We start from the raw sequence: 11,987 nt of genomic DNA, 5'->3' as shown, positions 1-11,987 counted from the left end.
CAAATTGTTGTCACCAATGACCCCGCCCTCCAGATAGGCAACTAAATTTAGTACTTATTTTTTTGTTCTTCTAAGTTACTGGGTTCTGTCTCCTAACCAAGAGACACCATAGTCTATAAAAGTGGTACTTTTTGCTCCTGCTTAGCATCCGTCATTTAAGGGAGTGGGACGACTGATTTTCTAGTTGTCAGTATAATTTGACTGGATGGAGCGTGCTTGTCTGGTGTCTGCGTCGTTAAGCTACAAATACATGATACTATCAAAAGAGTAAGATGTTCTACTATTACAAGGAGATCCGGCACGAACATACCGCAGCCTCCCGCAGCATATAACATATGACATTCACATACCGCTACACACATTATGCTGAAGGGAGTCAGACATTAATAGGATGTTAATCTAATAAACGAAATTAAAAAAAATACCGATGACCATGAGAATTATCACTCTTGCATACCACACGGTTAGCCATTTATAATACATATTTCGTCTACATATGAATCTGTTTACTTCATTTTTTTAGCTATTGTTGTAATATCAACTTTCCTCATTTTATCTGTATATCATTGTACATTTAAATTAGTTTTCGACAACTTTATCAATGTAGCGATTTGAAACGTTCTATCTGCTTATGTCATAAATAAGACTGATTAACAGTGATTATGTATTAGAGCAATGTTAAAGTATACACGTCTTTCCACTATCAATTTTCCATGATCTCACGAAATCGTATTTATTTTGAAATGTTAAGCTCCCTGTACTAACAATAAACAAGTAACTGTGTAATGCCTTTAATAATCAAGCTTACGGCGTGTCCTTGATTTTAACCCGATTCATTTCAAGATGCACTGTAACACTATGTACCATTCAGGATGCAATTTGTAAAATGCTTTACCAGAATAAACACTTTCTTTGAAATATCATTCCGGCAGATGTTTTCCGGGTACAAATTGTGAGGTGCATATCATTAGATGGACAATCTGTATTCTGTTTGTAAAGGCTTGAAATCAATGCGGTTCAACGCTTTTCATCATGAATCGTACTTAAAAGTAAACAGATATCGATATATTAACATCTAATACCCTTTTTCTTTCCTTAAAGTCCATTGATCTTGATCTGATTTTGTACATGTAATGGAGTACGAAAGTTGCCCGAGTGTAAATTTAAAGTATTTTCTTAACAATTGAGAGCCTACTTAAATAACAATGACATTGAATTCTTGCTAAGAAGCGGTATAACAAAATTCTTAGTTAGATTTCGAAAATTAATGCATTAAAAATGCATGTCTGAAAGAACAACTTCATGGTGACATTTCATAAACAAACAAAAATGTTTGTAAAGAAAAATAATCTGTATCATCAAAACCTGCTAAACAATGTTACGAAACAAAACAATGTTTAAATTTCAAAAGAAATGCAGGAATCAGCGATTCCAGTATCTGTTCTCACCAATTCCAAATTTAATTGGAAAAGTAATTAGTAGGTACAACAGTCTGAGCGAGTGAGAGGATAATATGATTTACCATGCTTTCTTATTAAATCATTAAAAAGTAATAAAAGATATCTAGTTTCAAAGACACACCGCCAACTGTTGAGTGACACAAACATGATATACCTGATTAGCAATCAAAATCTGTTTTATGCACTTATAATTATCGACTTGTTCTTTGCGGAGGTTAGCTTAATTGTAGAATAAACTTTATTATAAAAAATCTCCTGAAGAATCCTGGTTATTTTCTTATAGATTGTGCTTTATCGGACTGCACTATATGTATAACACGGACAAATACAACCAAACAACCTATTCAGCTTGATTTACCTTTGTTAATTTTAAGATATCGACTTCTACTTGAATTACTATAGTAAAGCTTATCCGAAACGATGATGCCTACAACGCATTAGTAATATAATTTGTGATTTTCGTTCTTTTAAGGATAATTATTTATCAATTGTGCCACAAGAGATAACCGTGAAGATGTTTAATCACATATGAGGTTATTAAGATAAAATCATATTTGCAGTTCTTGATTTGTACTAGGCACAAACTCGCATAATCAATTAACATATCTCATCAATTAGCCCTCCTTAGCGATACAATCATTATGTGTATACTAAGAATTTATTAATAAATCTTATATGACCTTGAATTTAAAGGCAGTAGGCTTTCGCGGGGGCTTACCACCCGTGCTCGAAATCGACACAAATAATAGACCACATACAAAAGATATGTTTGACACTATCTTGAAAATGGTATAATTGTTTTATATTATCTCTACTCAAGAGAAAAAAAATACTCCGTGTATCTGGTCTTTATCAACAAAATCAAACGCCGGGCGAGTCTTTATCTCAAATATATGCATTGTTTAACCATTGAGCAAAGGCAATGTCAGTACGTTTGTTATGTTATTGGATACGATTCTATTGAATTTTCATTTTTGAAGATATCACTACTGGTACATTTTATATAGATAACAGAACACACCAAGCTTTAGGTCCTGTGTACTTCTACATAATAATACATTTTAGCGAATCAATTATCAGTTAAACTGTTGGGCACCTATTAAGAGCGACCTAGTTAATTGTATATCCTGTTCATGTCACTTAGGATGGCTTACAGTAGGTAAATGTATGATCGCCATGAAATCTGCTGACAAAGCTGTTTGTTACATCACGCCATTTTCGTAGTTGTATAACAAAATGATTTATCGATTGTGTGCTCGGTAAGGTCATGCTTGTATTAAACAATATACGTATAGAAAACATATTCAATTTTAAATTTGAATGTAGTGTTTTTGGAAATTTTATTATTCAAATATTTTAACGATTGATGACTTTTTTAAATATTCATTTCTAATTTGGCTTTACGACAGGAATCAGGAAATCTACTAATACTTGTTCTTGGAGATATATTTCAAGTTTGATTTATAATTTAAATGTCATGTGTTATATGTATGGTTTTTTTTTCATTTATTCATTTAGTTTTTATTTATTTTTGATTTTGTTTCTTTGTGGTGATTTTCCATGATTTCCTTTCATAGTTCAACAATTTACGGTAGATTTCTCTCACTGAACTTACATTAAAGCATTCTTATATTCGAAGCATAAAATAATCTAAGTTACACCCGAATTATTGTGCCGATAGTTTCGGACACTTTCCTTTTCATTTCGTTTTTTTTTTTTTTTTTTTTTTAAAGGTCAAACAATAATTTGATCACCTGAAGTCTAAAGATATGATACAACTTTATAAAGCTACACCACATAGAAGTAAATGACTACACATATTAGGGATCATAAAATAAAATGGTCTCATTGTTTGCATTTCTTCCATGGTTCTTCGTCCTTCCGTTCATTAGCAATTCTTGTAATCGCTGTTTTTCAAAAAGTACAGTAGGGATCTTTGATATTGAAATTTGAAAAGCAGGCATAGAAAATATCTCTCCATTGTCAGATATAGATCATTCTTTGGTGAACGCTGAGATCCCTCCGAGGTAATTAGAGTGCTTGTTCATTTTGGTGATATATTTTCTAGCATAAAACATAGAAATGCGTGATTGTAATATACTGAGTGTTCAGCCAGGTCAATATTATTGGCTGGTCCCCAAAAAATTGTCTTATTACACAGGTTGCTCTATGTTATAGTATCGTCTAAAATCACTCTGTGAACAATTTATCTTATTTGGAGGTTTTAGGAATCACGAGTAAGCTAGTTTATGATTAAGAAACGCCAGATAATACAAACAAGATAGTTTAATGAATATTACGGTAGGTTGACAGTGATCCCTTTTGCTAAATGTTACAAATTACATTTAACAGATGTGTTACTCATATTTGTGGTTTTATGGGCAGCTGCATACCATGATCATGTTACCTTCCACGTCTTACCACGGTATATAAAACTTATAAGGTGTGATTATCCGGCATCTTTCCCAGACATGTATGCCCAGCTTGTCTATATATAATGCCTAGTTATTAAACGTAACTTTAAATAACCCTGGAAACATAACAATGTAATTATTTGTCGTCACTACATTATTGGGATGAGTGTGTTTTGTCATATATCTCACCACGAAACGTTTAATACTACAATTATCACGTGCAAGATTTCCGGAAAAATGTAACTGACTTTGTATTATTTGTTATTTATCGATTTCCACTTCCGTTTGGGAGACAACGAGTTATCATCTCGTAATAAAAAGAAATAAAGACAGCGACTTGTTATTGTTGTTGTCTGTTGATGTGTTCATCCCATGGAAATTATATCAGAGACACCAACACATTGGGATCTTCTATAATTCCATCTTTGCAGCGGTTGACATCATCATATATCATATTCTCCGTTGTTTATCTCTGATCTCCATCTAGTTTAACGTTACATTTTGCTCCTCCACTTATTTGGTAGACACTTCCTAGTGATTGTATAAGCAAACAATAAAGTAAAATAAACTCGTTGCATGTCAAGTTCTAATTGTATCTGTATTTCAAAGGTACAAAATGTGACCTAGACGTTTGACGAAATGATATTTATCCTACCATTTAATTTTTGTTTAATTCCATTACAGAAAATTTAATAAAGATATCACATATAATTTGATTTAAGACATTTGGCCCAGACACATTGGTATCTGAATGGTTGCATTTTTAATCTTTAGTTATTTTAATTATTCGATTCTGACTGATTCTTTTTCATCTCACAACAGTTAGTCATTGATAACATCATGCAACATTTAGTATTTGACATTGATCGTTTTTCCAAGGACACCTTGTGGCCTATGACCAATTTCTACATTTTATAAATAAATATATTATATTTTGAAAGTACACATTTGATTGTACAAAATGTCTGACCTGGACAAATGATATGATGGATTTACCTATGGTAAATCACTAGGAATATATAGAATTCCTTTATTCAAACTCAATGAAACTACAAAGTATTGCTATGACGAAAATACCCTATGGTTTTTTTGTTTCCACGATCTATTTCCTTTCATAAACATTGTAATTTTGTGTCCATGTCCAGCATAAAGGTAGTGGAACGACTAGTTTGCCCACTGTGCGTGCTTTGTGAAAGGGTGCGTTGTGTCGTTCAGTTTCACTATAACACTATAAAAAGGGTAACTTTCTTCTATTACAAGGAGACATAACATGAATATACCACAGCCTCCCAAACATACAGATATTCACACAACACGTTGAACACATGGATGATGGCCTTAAACGACCCTGGCTCTAAATATGACGTTCACCCTACTGAAATTAACAAAATTCTCGTAGCTTTTGTATTAAGAATGGCTGGTTCTTGAAGTCAATCAGCATGTTTTGCTGACCATTTCTCAGTGAATATGTGACATGGCCCGGATTTGACCAAGAATTGTAATGGCGGGTTCCGTGGATAAAACTTTGCATGCATATTCTTCCTACACGTCTTGTCCTTATTTGGAATATATGCACATGTCATACTAAATTTCTCTTTACTTTATCTATTTTCAGCCAACTGTAAGCATTGATTACTATTCTGTTATAAAGTTTGTATAGTTATCCTTTATTTCAGAACATTCGGGAATACCACATTGCAGCACCTTGTAGCTAATTTTCTATTTCTCGTTACGTTCTACGTCAGCTAAATGTTCTATTGTTGGAGCAGCGATTCAAAAATTAGGCCAATGTACCTTTACCCTTTTAATTTCGCTGGTGACAGAACACGTATTATGCCATCGTTAATTTGATAATTTGATTGATGTCTTTAAAGGATGAACGTTGTAATTGTATTAAACAGTGTAGTAAGAGAAATCAAATCTAATTTGTATAACTATGAATAACCATTTTGTCTTAGGTAGGAAATAGATCTAGAGATACGTTACAATTTGTTGGAACATAGGGAAATACTAATGTTTTGGCTTATTTCTCGCCTATTTAAAGACTGAACATCTCTAAATATGTATTTGCTTATCAACTCCTCTGTGCTCTGAACACATGAAAATGTTTTACATTGTATATGAACAACGTCAGGTCTACATATAGATCTACATGTGCTCTGTTTTCACTTTTATTTTCACTGGCTCTCCAAGGGGAAGAACTCGTAGTTATCTAACAAAAGATCGACTATCATATAAAAGTGAAAGTTGGAACTAACATAATATGGATACATTTGGTATCAAATATTTAAATCAGGAAATGGTTTCAATTAAATAATATATCAATTGGTAAAATAAATAGTGACCTTTTAATAGTTTTTAAGGATGCTACACCGCTGACAAATGATATTTTGTTCTTTATCAAAACTAGGAGCAGACGAATTAGTAATTTTTGTCAGGCACAAAAGGTTCATCACATCATTATCACTATTGAAAAATTTGAGCTTCTTATTTTACTTAAAGATAAAAATGTTAAAGATAGTTAATTTCGTCGCGAAAAAAAGTCAATTGCACTATGCCCTATATGGAAAGAAAAATTGATTTGTGCATCCATCAAAAGAAAGATATTGCATATTATTTTTGTGTTAATTACGTTGTTAATGTACATACACATGATTAAACACTTATTTTTAATTATTTTTTATTCAAATGATGAGAACCGTTTATGCTTTGTCGGCGGTGGAGCAATTTTAAATAAATACCCATTTTGATATAGAGTTGACATAAGTGCCGATATCACGATAGGGTATCTCTTATGACTGATACAAGCAATGGGGACGTCATAACCTATAACGATAGTGATTTTTAGTAAAGTGATAAAATTGCTGATATTGTTCTTTTTTGGTATACATCATACCGGTGCCACAACAGTTATATATCTATCATAATATAATTGATTATTTTTAATTAAACAATAAAAATTAGGTCATTATTTGATGATTTAATTATCTTTAACGGCACATTTCTTTAATTACCAATTAAATGGGATTTTTTCAATTGTCTTTAAATATTTAAACGCCTAATCTCTTACCCCAGACAGGATATCCGCAATCATACACGTGTGAGATTTTTCTATCTTACCCTAGATTAAAGACAAGATTCTTGAGATCTCTTCATGTTCTCTACAAATGTATGACGTAACGACGACAACAACTTATTTAGTTCACGTCATAATTGCTTGCTTTGCTGACACATCAATATTAGAGACACAAAGTGGCATACCGGTTAAGGGAAAATGAATAATTAACCCTCTTTAGGGTGAGACTAAAGAGTCTTACATAAGTTTGTCAAGTGGACAGGGGTATTTTAACCGGAGTGAAAGGTTATGGTCTAATTAACCCGGGGCTTGCCGAGGGTTGATGGTCAAAATCTTTCACAAGAGTCGAGATATCATTGTCCACCTGACTGGCCCTTGAAAGATTATTTTTCTCCAATTTTAACAAGAAATGGTGAAAATTCAGTTGATATGGACGTCGCTGTGTGTGAAAATGGTCGCTGCATGTTTTGATGACGTCACTGTGTAGCACGTGTAAGCTGTTTTTCCCCTACCTCGGTAAAAGACAGAGTTATCTTTTCCCTAGAATCCGCGGAATAACCCTGTCAAGTATGGGAGAGAGAAGATTTCAACCCTTGGTATCATATTTTTAAGCTGTTAGACATCCGGCATTTCCTCGTGTTTAACAACTTAAGAATCTTACTTCTCGGGTTGAGCTTCTCCTGTTTTACCCTAAAAAGAGTGAAAGATTATATTGATATTGACTAAGCCATTTCGATTCTTTAAGCAAACTTAAAACACATAGCCAAATTCGCATTACCTTTGTGAAGTAGGACCTATATATTCAATAAAACAAACCCTGCTGCATTTAGTTGATCCAAAGTCAAACTTATATTGACTTTTAAAATCCTGTTAAGTTCAATTTGTCTGGGGATTTGACTAAGAATAGTTTATGTGCGGGAGACAAAACGCAATAGTGCATGCCATCCCATATTGCACTCTCTCAACGTAAGTAAGGGTTATAAGACTCTCTCATATGTGGATATGAACGATTGGGATAGTCTACCCGAGGGTCATAAGGCTTTCCGATGGTAGAATATCCTTCTCTTTCGTATACACGTATGAAAGAGTATGTTTTTCTCATACCCGACGTTTTATTGCAATTTGACTACTATGATTTTCCGCCATTTTGAAATAATTTCGAATTCCATACATGGAAAATGCGCTATATTTTCAACGCAAATTCTGTTGTTTGTATCTGTTATTGTAAATCCAGCCTTGTTTCTAAAACAAATGTTAAAACCATACCGAGAAATTGTACTTTTGTTGACACTGTGACGTCACGAGGCTTTATTGCATGGGTAGCTAGCCATGCAATACAGCCTCAGGCGACATGAGTATATTGTCCTAGACCAGCCAGTATTACACGTGTAGGTATGAGAGAAAATCTTGATCACGCATTGGTTCACTAAGATTTATCAAATGTACCAAAAACACGAAAGATCTTAGGCAAAGTAGTTTTTTATGGGAAATACAACATAGGAGACATAGGCTCTCAATACAAGACGGGTTTTTTTTTGCGATCATACCATGAACATTATTTTGTCTTTACCATGTCAAACATTCCTTTAAGTCTCTGTGTGTGAAATGTCTAGGTAACACCGTTTATTTATTTTTGATATTTTTTTAATTACATATGTATGAATAACACTGTAGTATTTGATATAATTTCCAGACAACCTTTAGTCAAAACTTAAAATTGTATTTTTTTTTATTTTATTTTGATTTTGAAAACTTGTGGAAAACAATAAATTGTGTGGTTTAGATGGACTTAAACTTCTTCGCTTGCTTTTTTATTGACATTTTTTTTTACAATACATGCAGTTTATTGAGTTTTTTTTACTATACATGGAATATTATGTGTTTTTAATTTGTTTATTCACCATACCGATTTGATGTCCAAACTATTTTAATTGCATGATGTTTTTCAGATATACTTTTGTCTTTTTCATCGGAATTTTGATATGATATTAAGTAAAATATTTCGACTATGTCTATCTTCTTTCTAACGTCTTGCTTGATACCACTTTTGGCTTCGAGATAAATGTTCGTATCTGTGAGAAAGGCACTGGGTTCTGTCCTGTCTAAGATACCAAATATTATATAAAAGTGGTAGCTTTTGCTCCTGCATAGCGTGCAGCAAAAAGAGACTTAGTAAATGACCATAGCTGTTAATAGGAAGTTCAGCATTAAAAAACCAATAAATGTGGCATAGTCCGTCACGTGGTTTATTCAATCCGAAGTTTAAATAACGCTTCAGATCGATCATCGTATATTAAAAAATATAAAGAATGTATCTATCCTTATTCTCACTTTTTTTCCATAGACGATAAAAACATTGGATTGGCCAATCAAATCAAAGCCTCCAAATGTTCGGACGAAGACAATAGAAGTCGTAGAACTGTCAAAAACATTTCCATGTATTTTTTACCATAGATCATAACATTACTTTATGCATATAAATGTTGTGACGATATGTCGTTTTTAGTTGATGTAGTCAAATGAAGATTTGACCTTAGACAGGGAGCTCAAAGCTCATCAGAACGTAGAGAAGACTATGTATTTTCATCGTTATAGCTACCACTTGTTACAGTGATGCGTCATGGCAAGAAGACATAACTCATAAACATCTATCACAGCGCCGATCGCACAACTGAAGGACAAAAGTGAGGTGTGTCAAAGGAGAAAGTGTTTGGAAGAAGAAAGTCAGATAGGAAAAGACAAAAGATAATTTTCAAAATTTAGTCCCCTTTCATGTACGACTATTGTTCGGAACAATTGACAGAGGAAATGTTTATCAATACAGGATTTATTCTACTGTGATTTGTCGTTGATCTTATAAGGGTTGTCTTTATTCCGCATTCATGTTGTCACATACCATAGTAATAAGCGGCATTTTCTTAAACTGTGTATTCCGTATCAATATAAAGCCGCAATGACACCCATGCTCCTTTATCAAGAGAAGATAAGAAGTGGGTTTAAAGATATCTGCTTTAGTATGCACGTCTTTGGTAGCTAAAGGGTCTCCCTATAAAGTTCCTTGGTATGGCGATAAACTTGGTATATTTCCTGTCTTTCTCAACGACTGACCTATATCTACTATAGAGGATAAGGACCTGGCAAAGAAGAATTTAATGGCCGTTCGGGGACAGACACCAAATGGCCTTCTGTAGCAATTTAACAAAATAATTGGAGTTGCTATTTTCCCTTCGTGATGTTTTGTCAATTTCAGTGACATGTATGTCAGCTAGTTTTCTATTCAGTAAATCACAAGGACCCACGACACAATAAGATTACGATCATCTGGCTTTAAGAATGGTAGTTAATGTATGTTGACAAGGCAAGGACACGGAGTCTGGACTTGACGACATTAGCACATCTCTCTAGATAAGTTATTTAAATCAAATTACACAATAATAAACACCATTTCATTGCTCAAAGTTTTTACATTTAAAGATGTTCCATCGCTGACAAATGGTATTTTTTCAGCATTTGCTGAATTTGCACTGGAAAAGAGTCATATTTGGTTAAAATCTTTAACCTGAGATAGAATTTTAACTACATATCTATATTGGTCATGGGTGACCCAACGAGGCAAAGGGGTGGAGCTAAAAAGGGTCAAAATGGCTAAGATTTCAAGACTCATCTTCTCCATTCGCAGACATTCTAGAATAGATTGAAAGGCATGAATGCTCTCTACAAAACTGGTGAATTTCATGCCACTGGGGTCTCAGATTTTCCCCTTTGGCGGGGGTCACATTTACTGTAGTTTGTATAGGAAAAAGCAATTTATAAGCAGCATTTGCTCAATTTTTATGGGAAACCGAGTCAAAATTGGTTACAATTATTAACACGAGATGGCCATTAACATCAAATCCATATTGGTCATGGCTGACTCCCAGGAGGCAAAAAGGCGGGGCCTCAATGGGTCAAAATGGCTAAAATCTCCAAAATCATATTCTTCATCGCAGATATGGTAGAATCAAATACTTTTCATTGATTAAATGTTCTCAAGGCCCTCTACAAAATTCGAATTTCATGGCCCTGGAGAGGAGTCAAATTTGCTATAGTTTATATAGGGAAACACATTTATGAGCATTATTTGCTAAATTTTCATAGGAAATTAGTAAAACTTTTATAGTATATAACTATTTTCGAGTATAGAATTTGTACATACATGTATCCATATAAGCCTTGGTTGACCTCCATTGTTATTTGTCAACTGAAGTTTTTACAAAGGATTATCAATCTTTATTCTTGATTTGTTTTTGTATTAAATGGAAAAAACATAACCAAACTTGTGTTTGAATTCTGTGTACTTTACTAAAAGCAATGATATCACCTTGCGATATCCCTTTGAACTTGAACGACATTGTTGTGTTGGATCTTTCGGCCAATTCCAACACAACGTCGGTAATTCTTATATGTATTTATATTATGTGCATGACACTTGACACTAAAACTGTATGATATACAATGTATGTTATGACAAATGTAATGTCGCTCATTTACCCAACATAGTTATTACCTAAGGAAGGAAAAGACACACCGTATACAAAAATATTCCATTCATTTTTAGAGGAAATATAACTAAAAGATGGTATATACATTGGCCCTATGAGTATTATGATATTATATTGTAATAGTATAGAAGCAGAAATTTAAATCATTGTGACCTACTTTTTGGCAATACACAAAGTTTTTTTCTTCGTTTTTTTACTTTTAGCATACGGGTGCATGTTATTAAAACTAAATTAAAACATATCATTTGGATGTGTCAAAATTTGACCAAACAGAAAAAAGTATACTCTTATATTCGAAAATCGAACTCGAATGTTACAATTAAATGATAGAATTCTGCTGTAATATTGTAATTTTACCTTAATTAATCGGTTTTGCAACCCATTAATAATACTTAATCATATAATAGAAACACTGCACTTGATGTAGAATGTGCTTTAATTGGAAATAAACCCACTTAAGCCTTGAACTCATTTGTATTCTGATAATAGTTTAGAT

The sequence above is a fragment of the Argopecten irradians genome, chromosome 1 (assembly GCF_041381155.1).
Source record: "Argopecten irradians isolate NY chromosome 1, Ai_NY, whole genome shotgun sequence".
NCBI classification, from domain to species: domain Eukaryota; kingdom Metazoa; phylum Mollusca; class Bivalvia; order Pectinida; family Pectinidae; genus Argopecten; species Argopecten irradians.
The sequence above is the reverse complement of the archived record's forward strand: the minus strand, read 5'-3'. Positions refer to the sequence as shown.